Source organism: Chelonia mydas, chromosome 18 (assembly GCF_015237465.2).
Source record: "Chelonia mydas isolate rCheMyd1 chromosome 18, rCheMyd1.pri.v2, whole genome shotgun sequence".
NCBI classification, from domain to species: Eukaryota; Metazoa; Chordata; order Testudines; family Cheloniidae; genus Chelonia; species Chelonia mydas.
The window spans coordinates 456,549-469,989 of NC_051258.2; the positions used below are offsets into that span (position 1 = coordinate 456,549).

At 42.5% G+C, this 13,441-nt stretch overlaps 1 protein-coding gene across 1 annotated transcript in view; it reads right to left on the reverse strand.

The window, feature by feature from the left end:
- EIF4G3 (eukaryotic translation initiation factor 4 gamma 3) overlaps positions 1-13,441 on the reverse strand; it is a 382,496-nt gene that overhangs the window by 295,090 nt on the left and 73,965 nt on the right. Inside the window, 1 exon segment of the mRNA XM_043531915.1 lies at positions 10,874-11,000. The gene's annotated coding sequence lies outside the window, so the exon portion shown is untranslated.

The following is a 13,441-nucleotide window of genomic DNA, read 5'->3' on the forward strand; positions in this document are numbered from 1 at the left end:
AAAACAAAGAAAGAAGTGGGACCGCAAAACACTGAGGATGGAGTGGAGGTTAAGGATAATCTAGGCATGGCCCAATATCTAAACAAATACTTTGCCTCAGTCTTTAATGAGGCTAATGAGGATCTTAGGGATAATGGTAGCATGACAAATGGGAATGAGGATATGGAGGTAGATATTACCATATCTGAGGTAGAAGCAAAACTCGAACAGCTTAATGGGACTAGGTCGGGGGGGCCCAGATAATCTTCATCCAAGAATATTAAAGGAATTGGCACACGAAATTGCAAGTCCATTAGCAAGAATTTTTAATGAATCTGTAAACTCAGGGGTTGTACCGTATGATTGGAGAATTGCTAACATAGTTCCTATTTTTAAGAAAGAAAAAAAAAGTGATCCGGATAACTACAGGCCTGTTAGTTTGACATCTGTAGTATGCAAGGTCTTGGAAAAAATTCTGAAGGAGAAAGTAGTTAAGGATTTTGAGGTCAATGGTAAATGGGACAAAATACAATATGCTTTTACAAAAGGTAGATCGTGCCAAACCAACCTGATCTCCTTCTTTGAGGAAGTAACAGATTTTTTAGACAAAGGAAACTCAGTGGATCTAATTTACCTCCATTTCAGTAAGGCGTTTGATACAGTGCCACATGGGGAACTATTAGTTAAATTGGAAAAGATGGGGATCAATATGAAAATTGAAAGGTGGATAAGGAATTGGTTAAAGGGGAGACTGCAGCGGGTCCTACTGAAAGGTGAACTGTCAGGCTGGAGGAAGGTTACCAGCGGAGTTCCTCAGGGATCAGTTTTGGGACCAATCTTATTTAATCTTTTTATTACTGACCTCGGCACAAAAAATGGGAGTGTGCTAATGAAGTTTGCGGACGATACAAAGCTGGGAGGTATTGCCAATTTAGAGAGAGACCAGGATATCATACAGGAAGATTTGGATGACCTTGTAAACTGGAGTAATAGTAACAGGATGAAATTTAATAGTGAGAAGTGTGAGGTCATGCATTTAGGGATTAATAACAAGAATTTTAGTTATAAGCTGGGGACGCATCAAATAGAAGTAACGGAGGAGGAGAAGGACCTTGGAGTATTGGTTGATCATAGGATGACTATGAGCCGCCAATGTGATATGGCCATGAAAAAACCTAATGCGGTCTTGGGATGCGTCAGGCGAGGTACTTCCAGTAGAGATAAGGAGGTGTTAGTACCGTTATACAAGGCACTGGTGAGACCTTACCTGGAATGCTGTGTGCAGTTCTGGTCTCCCATGTTTAAGAAGGATGAATTCAAACTGGAACAGGTACAGAGAAGGGCTACTCGGATGATCCAAGGAATGGAAAACCTGTCTTATGAAAGGAGGCTCAAGGAGCGTGGTTTGTTTAGCCTAACCCAAAGACGGTTGAGGGGAGATATGATTGCTCTCTATAAATATATCAGAGGGATAAATACCGGAGAGGGAGAGGAATTATTTAAGCTCAGTACCAATGTGGACACAAGAACAAATAGATATAAACTGGTCATTGGGAAGTTTAGACTTGAAATTAGACGAAGGTTTCTAACCATCATAGGAGTGAAGTTTTGGAATAGCCTTCCAAGGGAAGCAGTGGGGGCAAAAGACCTATCTGGCTTTAAGATTAGACTCAATAAGTTTATGGAGGAGATGGTATGATGGGATAACATGATTTTGGCAATTAACTGATCTTTAACTATTCATGGTAAATAGGCCCAATGGCCTGTGATGGGATGTTAGATGGGGTGGGATCTGAGTTACTACAGAAAATTCTTTCTTGGGTATCTGGCTAGTGAATCTTGCCCATATGCTCAGGGTTTAGCTGATCGCCATATTTGGGGTCGGGAAGGAATTTTCCTCCAGGGCAGATTGGAAGAGGCCCTGGAGGTTTTTCGCCTTCCTCTGTAGTATGGGGCACGGGTCATTTGCTGGAGGATTCTCTGCTCCTTGAAGTCTTTAAATCACAATTTGAGGACTTCAATAGCTCAGACATAGGTGAGAGGTTTTTCGTAGGAGTGGGTGGGTGAGATTCTGTGGCCTGCGTTGTGCAGGAGGTCAGACTAGATGATCATAATGGTCCCTTCTGACCTAAATATCTATGAATCTCTTATAAGTTTGTAATTCTCCAAAATCCTTCTGACTGATGTTATAGCCACTAGAAAGGCAACTGTAATAAATATGAGATGCAGAGGGTAGACTTTCTAAACATTCATAGATTCACAGATTCTAAGGCCAGAAGGAACCACTGTGATCATCTGTTCTGATCTCCTATATAACACAGGCCACAGAACTTTCCTGAATTAATTTCTGTTTGCATCAGAGCAGACCTTTTAGAAATCACCCAATCTTCATTTCAAAATTGCCAGTGATAGAGACTTTACCACAATTCTCGATAAGTTATTCCAATAGTTAATTACCCTCATTGTTAAAAATGTACCTTATTTCCAGTCTGAATTTGTCTAGATGCAACTTCCAGCGATTGGATCTTGTTATACCTATGTCCGTTGTTATCTTACTAGTACTTATAAAAAGGATATAGCAGGATAAGAAGTAATAAACAGACAGGGGACAAGAATGATTAGGGACATGGAAAAACTCTCATATGATGAGACATTTAAAAGATTGGCATTGCTTATCTAAGAGGAAACAGATAAAAGTCTACAAAACAATGAAAGGTATAGAGAAGGTAGATTAGGAACTTCTATTCACCCAGCTTCATAATACTAGAACAAGGGGACATTAAAGAAAACTGAAAGGTGATCAATTCAAAACTGATATAAAGAAATCCTATTTCAAACAACACACAATTAGCCTGGGGACCTCATTGCCGCAAGATAAGATTGAGGCCAATAATCTGGCAGGAGTCAAAAAGGGATTCAAAATTTACATAAATAAGAATATCTAGTTATAATAAAAATATTAAAAATAAACAAAAGCTTTGGAAAGGATATAAATTCATACTGCAGGGCTTATGTCAACCTCTAACTATTGGAGATTAGGAGGAAACCTTCTGGGAGGACATCCCATAACTGCCTTCTACAAGGTTTCTTGAACCTCCTTTTTAAGCAGCTAGTGATGGTAATTTTTGGTAACAGGATACTGGACTAGGTCAACCATTGATCTGATCCAGTAAGGCAACTCATATCTTTGTCAAGCAAGACACCAAATATGAATCTGTCTTGGAAGGGACAGATACTACAAAACGCTTTACTGATTGGTCTGTTTGAAAAAGATGTCTTCATTCTGGGAAGAGATGGGGGTCCGCCTAACCAAAAAAGGGAAAAGCATCTTCGCACACCGACTCACCAACCTAGGGAGGAGGGCTTTAAAAACAACAGAAATATCCAAAACATGAGACCTGTTAACAATGGGGGACATTAACTACCCAGACATCTGTTGGAAAACAGGAAAAGTAAGATGGCAAAACACAAAATGCACAGTAAATTCTTTGAAAGCCAAAATACACCTTATGCTAAGGTATTAAAGGAACTAGCTGAAGCAATCTCAGAACCATTAGCAGATATCTTTCAGAACTCATGAAGGACGAATGAAGTTCCAGAGGACTGGAGAAGGGCCAACATAATATTTACCTTAAAAGGGGGAATAGAGAGCACCTGGAGGATTATAGACCACTCAGCCTAGCTTTGATACCTGGAAAGATGCTGTAATAAATCATTAAACAATCAATTTGTAACACTTAGAGGATATAACAGAGTTATAATTAACAGCCAACATGGACTTCTCAAGAACAAATTGTGCCATATCAACTGAATTTCCTTCTTTGACAGGGTTACTGGCATAGTGGATAGGGAGGAAAATGTAGGCATGATGGATCTTGATTTTAGTAAGGCTTTTGACACAGTCCCACATAACATTCTCATAAGCAATCTAGATGAAATGTGGTCTAGATGAAATCACTGTAAGATGGGTGCAAAACTAGACTGTACTTAAAGAGTAGTTATCAATGGTTCGCGATCAAACTGGGGGAATATATCCACTGGGGTCCTGTAGGAACTAAACTGGGAGGAGTGGTAGATACGCTGGAGGGGAGGGATAGGATACAGAAGGACCTAGACAAATTGGAGGATTGGGCCAAAAGAAATCTGATGAGGTTCAATAAGGATAAGTGCAGGGTCCTACACTTAGGATGGAAGAATCCAATGCACCGCTACAGACTAGGGACCGAATGGCTAGGCAGCAGTTCTGAGGAAAAGGACCTAGGGGTGACAGTGGACGACAAGCTGGATATGAGTCAGCAGTGTGCCCTTGTTGCCAAGAAGGCCAATGGCATTTTGGGATGTATAAGTAGGGGCATAGCGAGCAGATCGAGGGACGTGATCGTTCCCCTCTATTCGACACTGGTGAGGCCTCATCTGGAGTACTGTGTCCAGTTTTGGGCCCCACACTACAAGAAGGATGTGGATAAATTGGAGAGAGTCCAGCGAAGGGCAACAAAAATGATTAGGGGTCTAGAGCACATGACTTATGAGGAGAGGCTGAGGGAGCTGGGATTGTTTAGTCTGCAGAAGAGAAGAATGAGGGGGGATTTGATAGCTGCTTTCAACTACCTGAAAGGGGGTTCCAAAGAGAATGGATCTAGACTATTCTCAGTGGTAGCAGATGACAGAACGAGGAGTAATGGTCTCAAGTTGCAATGGGGGAGGTTTAGATTGGATATTAGGAAAAACTTTTTCACTAAGAGGGTGGTGAAACACTGGAATGCGTTACCTAGGGAGGTGGTAGAATCTCCTTCCTTACAGGTTTTTAAGGTCAGGCTTGACAAAGCCCTGGCTGGGATGATTTAACTGGGAATTGGTCCTGCTTCGAGCAGGGGGTTGGACTAGATGACCTTCTGGGGTCCCTTCCAACCCTGATATTCTATGATTCTATGAATCTGTCCTGGGTTGGCATTATTCAGTGTTTTCTCTAGTAACCTGGATAATGGAGTGGAGAGTATGTTTATAAAATTTGCGGATGGCACCAAACTGGCAGGGGTTGCCAGCATTTTGGAGGACAGGATAAGAATTCAAGACCACCTTAACGAACTGGTCTGAAATCAACAAGATGAAATTCAATAAAGACAAGTGTGAAGTACTACAGTTAGGAAGAAAAAAATCAAATAAAATATTACAAAATGGGGAATAACTGGATAGGTAGTAATACTGCTGGAAAGGATCTGGGAATTATAGTGTATCACAATCTGAACATGAGTCAACAATGTGAAGCAACTGTAAAAAAAGCTAATATCATTCTGGGATGTATAACAGAAATGTTGTATGTAAGAAATGGGAAGTAACTGTCCCACTCTACTCCACAATGGTGAGGCCCTCCGCTGGAGTATTGTTTCCAGTTCTGAGCACCACACTTTAGGAAAGATGTGAACAAACTGGAGAGAGTCCTGCAGACAGCAACAAAAATAATAAATAATCCCCAAAATCTGATCAGTGAGGAAATGTTAAAAAAACCTGACATGTTTAGTCTTGAGAAAAGACGACTCGGGGGTTGGAGGGGGGGGACCTGCTAAGTCTTCAAATATGTTAACGGCTGTTATAAAGAGGATGGTGATCAACTGTTTTCCATGTTTACTGAAAGCAGGACAAGAAGTAATCGGCTTGCTCTGCAGCAAGGGAGATTTAGGCTGAATATTAGGACAATCTAACTCTGAGGTTAGTTAAGCACTGGAATAGGTGTCCAAGGAAGGTTGGGACATCACCATCACTGGAGGTCTTAAAGAATAAGTTAGACCAGGGGTGGGCAAACTACGGCCCGCGGCCCACATCTGGCCCGTCAAACCATTTAAGCCGGCCCTCAGCTCCCGCCATGGAGCAGGGTCAGGGATTTGCCCCACTCCCGGTGCTCCAGCCAGGGAGTACGGTTGGGGGCTTACCCTGCTGCGCACGGCTCCCAGGAAGCAGCTGGCATGACCCCCCTCCGGCTACTACATAGTACACGGAGGCGTGGCCAGGCAGCTCAGGGAGCTGCAGGGGTGGCATCTGCAGACAGCACATAGAGCCACCTGGCCGCGCCTCAGAGCCGGAGAGGGGACATGCTTCCAGGAGCTGTTTGTGGTAATCGCTGCCCGGAGCCTCCATCCCTGAGGCCCCCCGCCGCCCCAATTCCCTGCCACAGCCCTGATTCCCTCCCACACTCCGAACCCCTCTATCCCAGCCCAGAGCCCCCTCTTGTACCCCAAACCCCTTATCCCCAGCCCTACCCCAGAGCCCGCACCCCCAGCTGGAGCCCTCACACCTCCCCCCGTACTCCAACCCCCTGCCCAGCCCTGATCCCCCTCCCGCCCTCTGAACCCCTCGGTCCCAGCCTGGAGCCCCTCCTTAACCCAAACCACTCATCCCCATCCCCAGCCCAGAGCCCTCACCCCCCCCCACGCCCCAACCCGAAGCCCCCTCCCACACCCTGAACTCCTCATTTCTGGTCTCACCCCAGAGCCTTCACCCCCAGCTGGAGCCCTCACCCCCTCCCGCAAGCCTACCCCCAATTTCGTGAGCATTCATGGCCCGCCATACAGTTTCCATACTCCAATGTGGCCCTGAGGCCAAAAAGTTTGCCCACCCCTGAGTTAGACAAACACCTGTCAGGGACTGTCTAGGTCAGGGGTTCGGGACCCCTCAAGGGGTCGTGAGGTTATTACATGGTGGGTTGCGAGCTGTCAACCTCCACCCCAAACCCCGCTTTGCCTCCAGCATTTATAATGGTGTTAAATATACAAAAAAGTGTTTTTAATGTATAAGGGGGGTCACACTCAGAGGCTTGCTCTGTGAAAGGGGTCACCAGTACAAAAGTCTGAGAACCCTTGGTCTAGGTGTACCTGGTCCTGCCTCAATACAGGGGGCTGTACTAGATGAGCTTGTGAGGTTCCTTCCAGCCCTACATTTCTGTGATTATTGGTACTTCACGGGAAACCAAGGAATAAGAGGAGAAACTAACAGCAATCATAATGTCATTGGCAACAATGTCATGGAAATTTTGTTCTTATAGTATTGAGTGCATTGTGAGCACTCAACTAATAGACTGAAGAGATACCCTAGCAAAGTAGATGCCTGAACTGTAGGATTGCAGATACCTGCCTTTTCATAGTTTCTGCAAAGTGAGGCCTCAGTCCTTCTATCTACTTGGTCCCTCATGCAGTTGTCTTCAATGGGAACAACCGGCTCTTTGGCCTCCGCATGCAAGACAACAGACTTCTGGCATTCATACCAGGGCTTTGTCATTTGAAGTTTGTACAAGAGTACTACTTCCTGTCTGTTGAGGCATCTCCCACTAGATGCCTGATCCAATTCTAATGAGATAATCTCCTTTATAACTGAGCTGAGTTGGAAAATTTCGATCTTTTAACATTTGCATGGAAAATATTCCCTATTAGAAACTATGATGATTTTCTGCTTGGGAACTTCTAGGGTTTGGTCCAGCTCAAGAAACTTAGAAGATCCTTTTGAACCTGGTGTAACAGTATTCCATCATGAATAGTGTGTTTTGGCTGCTGTGGTCACATTTTTTTTTCCAAACTGAACTATGATAGCTCTCCCTCTTCCAGAAAAAGGAGGTAGCATCAACTGAGAAAGAATCTGAGATCCACCTATGTGTCCTTTATGTTCTCTAGAATTTTTGTTTGTAACCTTTGCAGGTGTGCCTACCGGAAGAGACTCAGGTGAACCAGTTGAGGGGAGAGCAACCATCTTTACACTTTGACTTTTGGATTTTTGGAGGCTGCTTTTGGCAGTAATGATACAGATGCTGAGGTGGGATAGCTATGGGGAGACATTTACTAGGCCACTCACAAAGGATAGGTGGGGGGAGACCTGCCTACTCTCCTATCACTAAATGCATTCAGTGTAGTACCTCTGGGAGCTTACCCATGTGCAGGGGTTCTGGCTATCAAAGCAAAGTAGAGACGAATGAGAAGATCCCTGTTAGTCTCAACCCCCACTTTCTTGCCTGCTGAGGAGGAGGAACTGGTTTTACCTTGTTTGCTGGAGTTCTTTCTCAACAGTGTAGGGGCTGCTGCTTCTCTTCCGTGCTGGTTTGCTCTCTAAAGTGCAACTGTTGCCACAACTGCAGCTCATTTCGCTTGTAACACTGTTTTCGGATAGGAGCCAAGAAGCCTGCTGCAGCTACTGCCCGGCTCTATGAGGGGTTCTCAGCTGCTCCCAAAATTTCTGTATCTTCCAGCTCCAGTAGGGCCATGCCTCAGTGGAGTGCCCCACAGAGCAGAAGAGGCTATTGGTGCTTTGGTGGGGAGCCATCGGTGTGAGCCACTTCCATTTTCATTCTTCCTGCTGGAGGCAAGTCAGGCAGAGGAATATGTACTCTGCCCAGTGAAGAAACCAGCAAAGGAACACAGGGGAGAAAAGAGAGTAAAAGCAGTCAAGACAAAAGCAGGGGAATCAAAAGGGTGTAGAAGTGAAGAAAGATCTTATTACAGAATAGATTCGCCACTGGGAAAATTAATGGAAGCTCCCACAGGGTCTTGACACTATAGAGAGCAATTGATGGACAGACCTCCTGCTAGCCAGGCTTGCCCAGATACAAAGCTCTAGCTGCCTCCATCTGGTCAGCAGAGGAGACTCTCCTTACAAGAAGAGGGTCAGCAGATGTGTCCCACTACAGCAGAAAAACTCTGTTTAAAGGCAATTTGCATAAACAATGAAAACCAGTGAAAACAACTATTATTCTCCCTTTCGTTTTTTACTATTTGTCTACAGAGTTCAAGCTTTCATTTTAACAAGATTTCTAACCACTGGTTGTCCAAGGTACTGGCGGAAGAGCTGCCAGAACCACCTAGAGAAACAAATGATTGGATGCTTCCATCTATTCAACAGGACTAGATTGTATCTGGCCCTTATGCTTTCCTTCCTTTCTGCCACCAATGCATGGGACAGGTACAATTAAGCATAGGAACTGCTCCATCCTAGTACCCACAAGTGTCCCCAAGATGGTGGGGAGGATACAAGGCCATGCCCCTCCTACTGATCATCACAGATAAAAAAAAATACTGTAGTCTAAGCAGCGGTGACACAATCTGGGTCTAATTTCAAAGCCCCTAAGAGTCATTGGAACAGCAAACTAGCACTCTCCACAGCTGCCTAGAGTAGGGATTCTGGCACAGACCCCATCTTCTTTGTAAACATTGACTCAATTGGAAAATATTAAGGGAAAAAAACTTGGCTAACATTTTAAAACTTTGTGTGGGTCACTCTCCTTCCTCTCCTCCGCCAGTGTCGTTCAGGGATTGGCTTTCCCTTTGTCAGTAAGTTCACCATTAATGAGTTTGCTGGTATGCAAGAAAGGTCAAAAAAGATATTGGGGTTTCCCCTGCTTCCTTCACCCTTGGAATTTGTTTCTCTTTCTAGTGTGAGGCTTCACCTTCAAACCAAAGAATGGATAAGTAGCAGCAGTGACATAAAAGTACAAGGTAATGCTCCGCGACAGCATCCACAATGCCTGCAAGATACTTTAGCATCCACTTTCCAGGCCTCTAAGAAGATAAGCCTTTACAAGTATCCAGACAAGTATCCAGATTTCTAGCGAGGTGCTTTACCCTATGTATCATATACATAGTGCTTTATCTGTAACCTGCTAATATGCTATATTTATACTAGCTGGAATGTTTCACACATATCCTCGTTTGCTTTTACACATCAAAACGGTCTGAAAAGTGGATCACACACTTTTCTGATTCTCCAACATTAGAGTGGTTGGCTGGAAATTTCAGCAGCATTTGCCAAAATTTTTAGTTGCTTTTTCCTAGCCCTAGAGTAAGCTTGAAGCTCCCATTATCTCTTATCCTGTCTTCTGGACACTGCCCTCCCCCAATTCCACAATTGGTCTTCCTCCTTTCTCCTGTAAACGGATGCGTCTTGTTCAGAACTCTACTGCCCATCTTAACCTCTTGGTATCTCATGGCTTTACATTTTTTCCATCTGCTCAACTGATTGTCAACTGAAATCCAAATTAAGTTTAAGGGCTTATCTACATGAACTTAGTGTGCAGTAAACCAGGGTGTGAATCTACAGCACGCGCTACCACACACTAAGTTTCTGTGTAGAAAAGTCCTAAGATTCTAGTTCTCATTTTGTCTGCTCCCACACCACTGGCTTTCCTCCACTTCCAATCCTTCATAACTTCATGCAGCATCCCTTCTCAATTTCCTTTTTCTCATTCTCTCTTGCCTCTTTTTTTTATGGAGTATGCTCCTCCTTTCATTTCCACTCCAGTACAACAGTAGACTTTTAAAACATCTAAAAACTAATTTGTTCTCAACAACTTGCTAATCAAACATTATTTGTTCATCCTTACTATTATTTCTTTTTTTTGCTCTTCTTCTGTACCTTCTTTTGTGTGCAATCTGTCATTTTGTCTTGTATTACTGGCACTTCTTTTTGTAAATTTATTTCACTATTTTTAATATTAATTGTAAAGTGCTTTTCCCATCAGCACTGTATAAAAAATGTAACATGGAAAAACACTATAACAATATGTGAGGCACTTCTGCAATGGTTAAAACAAAAATGGACCATAACCCAGAACAGTTTGGGAGAAATGGGAATATTCCTCAAAACTGTCACCAATATTTTCTGCAATTTTTTAAGATGACACCAATATAATCCTTTCACTTCATGAGCAACACCACACTAATGATTAACAACCAACTAGCATGGTACACATAAGTCACTACAGGATTGGAGTTGCTTTAAAATGGCATGCTCCCCATTAATCAGTTTTATAGTGGTCACAGAAAGTAAATAACTCAAAAAATTTGAATTGAGCTCCTTGACCTGAGGGAAAAATACTAAAAAAACCAAGAGCAGGCAAATTTCTAACCAGCACCTCTCTTACCTGTGAAAGTCCAGGGGATGACGCATGTCCTGGTGGCGTTGCAGCAAGGTTTGGGTGTCCTTTGTTTATTTCATTGCGAGTAAGGGGATGGAGCAGGAGGTCCTGGTTGTCTTGCTACCTGTGTTACCTGTAAGGAGATAAACTATTAGTAAAACATAATATTAGTAATTTAATCTTTATATACCATTCTATTCTTTGGGAGTAAGGAACTGCCAGATATGAAGGAGGCCAGAATCAGCAGCATTTTTAAAATGTGATCCAATTCAAACATTATTTAACTACATATGTGAAACTGGTGCTCATGAAGGTGTGGAAACTAATACCACAACTTGATTCAGTTACAGTGGGGGGCTTTCATTGCAATATCCTTGATATTTCAGTCATGTGACTTTACTATGAGACTGTCAATCATCATAAATTATACCAAACAACGTTGTGATTTTTGATGCAAAAAACTGCTCACTGGGATTTGCAAAGTAGTACAACAGGGGCTTGCTACCAGTCAGAATAAGTGACACACAATGGCAACAAGAGAAGAAATTCCCCATTTATTCTTAAAAAGGGGATGAAGACTGCACAGAAAATCTGACATTGCTGACTGATGGACTTGCCATCAATAAAGAAGAATAAAAATTCAAAGCAGTTCTTTTGGAAAACTAGCTCCTTCCTCAGTCTCTCAAAAAAGCCAAACATACTATGCAGATCTAAATAAAATACTTTCCATGGCTCATATATGTGTTTCTATTCTACCATATTTATGATGCAATCTAAGGTGCTTAAATGCAGTTTCCAGGTCAGTAAAACAAGAGATGGAAAATCAACAAGGAATCACAACTGCAAGAGATATCCCCCAGCAATTCAGCGCAATGAAATCTTTGCTAATTTGTTTTATACTCACAGTGCAACGATCTAGCAATCTTTTCCCAATGAACAGTATTCACACCAACAACTCTCTGTTTAAAAAAAGCCATTTAAATCTCAGGAATTTCAAAACACTACAAAAATTAATAGAAGGAGATTTTGCCAACATATAGATAAATGTGTGTACCCCACAGAAAAATCAGCCAGCAATAAAGGATATTAGAAAGAAAGTAGAAGGAAATTCCAGGCTCCTAATCTACAAACAAAGAATATCTTCAGTCTATTTGAAAACTAAGAGAGCTAGGTAAGGGCACATGAGACACATGGTTTATGACTAAGGGGTTGTCCAAACCCCTTTATTACATTCTAAGTAGTGATGCATTCAGTTACTTCACTTGAGACACACTCAAAACAGCTGCAACATACAAATGAAAATGACAATGGGCAATATATGAAGGTTTGGACATAGTCCAAAATAATTCCGTGCAGGAAGATTTAAAGCACCTTTGTGCTGATCAGAGAAAAGGGTGGTAAAGAGAGTCTGCTACTCCTTCCCCTAACTGGTTTTGTCCCTTCCCCAGAGAGGAATCATCTTATTCCTAGCTGATATAGACTGGCAGGGATGCACACATACAGATCCAGTCAACTTAATTGAAACCAGTTCATAGAGGATATTGTGAAACTTTCGCAATCTGCCCCTAGGAAAACTAAAATCCTTTTCAGTCCTCCTAGTTATCATGGAGGGCTTGTCAAGTCAAAAGCAGATTTTTTATTCTATGATTAAAGAGCAGCTACAAAGGACATCAGAATCCACAGCTCGAAAAAAAGAACAAAATGACACACAGAGTACAAGGAAATTATTCACTTATAACCAGACCATTCTGAAGAATATGTGCATGCTAGTCATCACCCCCTAGAAAAAGTGGTTGACTTTCTGTTGAAAAAAAAGAGGTTACTAAACAATAACTGGTTCTTCAAGTATTGTCAGCATAGATCCACACTCAAATGTGCATACACTTTCAGCACCAAAAGCAGAACCCTCTACAATGCTCTGACCATTGAGGCAGCATGCTCTCTCACAACACCAAATGTTCAGATCCGTTAAAACGGAATCCATGTCGGAGATGCTGAAGAAGGGAGGATGGAGAATGAAAATGTGCATCTATACTGACATTCTTCACAAGAAACCACAGACACTGGCAAGTTACATCTTTTGAGTATTGTCAGTACCGAACCCATTCTGAGATTAAACAGCAGTAACAATGCGCAAAGAATGCAGGTCTGAGGTCAACTAATTAAAGACTGCAGGATCATTCACCTAAACTGAGCATTAAATCTGGAAGCCAAGTCAAGAGACAAATGCTGTGTAGATACAAGAATTTTGTTCCAGGCAGCAGCTTTTCATAATTCAATTATGTAGTTCTGAGACATGTTGTAGAAATAGCTATGGACTTGTTGGAATATAGTTTGAGACCCTCGGGTACTGAAATAAATGTAAAGTCATAGCAGATTTGTATATTAAGCCTAATCCATTTGGGCAATATCTGGGTAGAGTCAGCCACCACTCTTGAACGTCTCACCATAACCCTCACAAAAATCTAGTCCCATGTGTGACGGAGTAGGGAGCAATGTTCCCTCTAATTTTTGACAGGCCGTGTGCACAAAAAATTTCTTCTGTGCAAAATTTTGAAGTAGAGTTCAAATTTG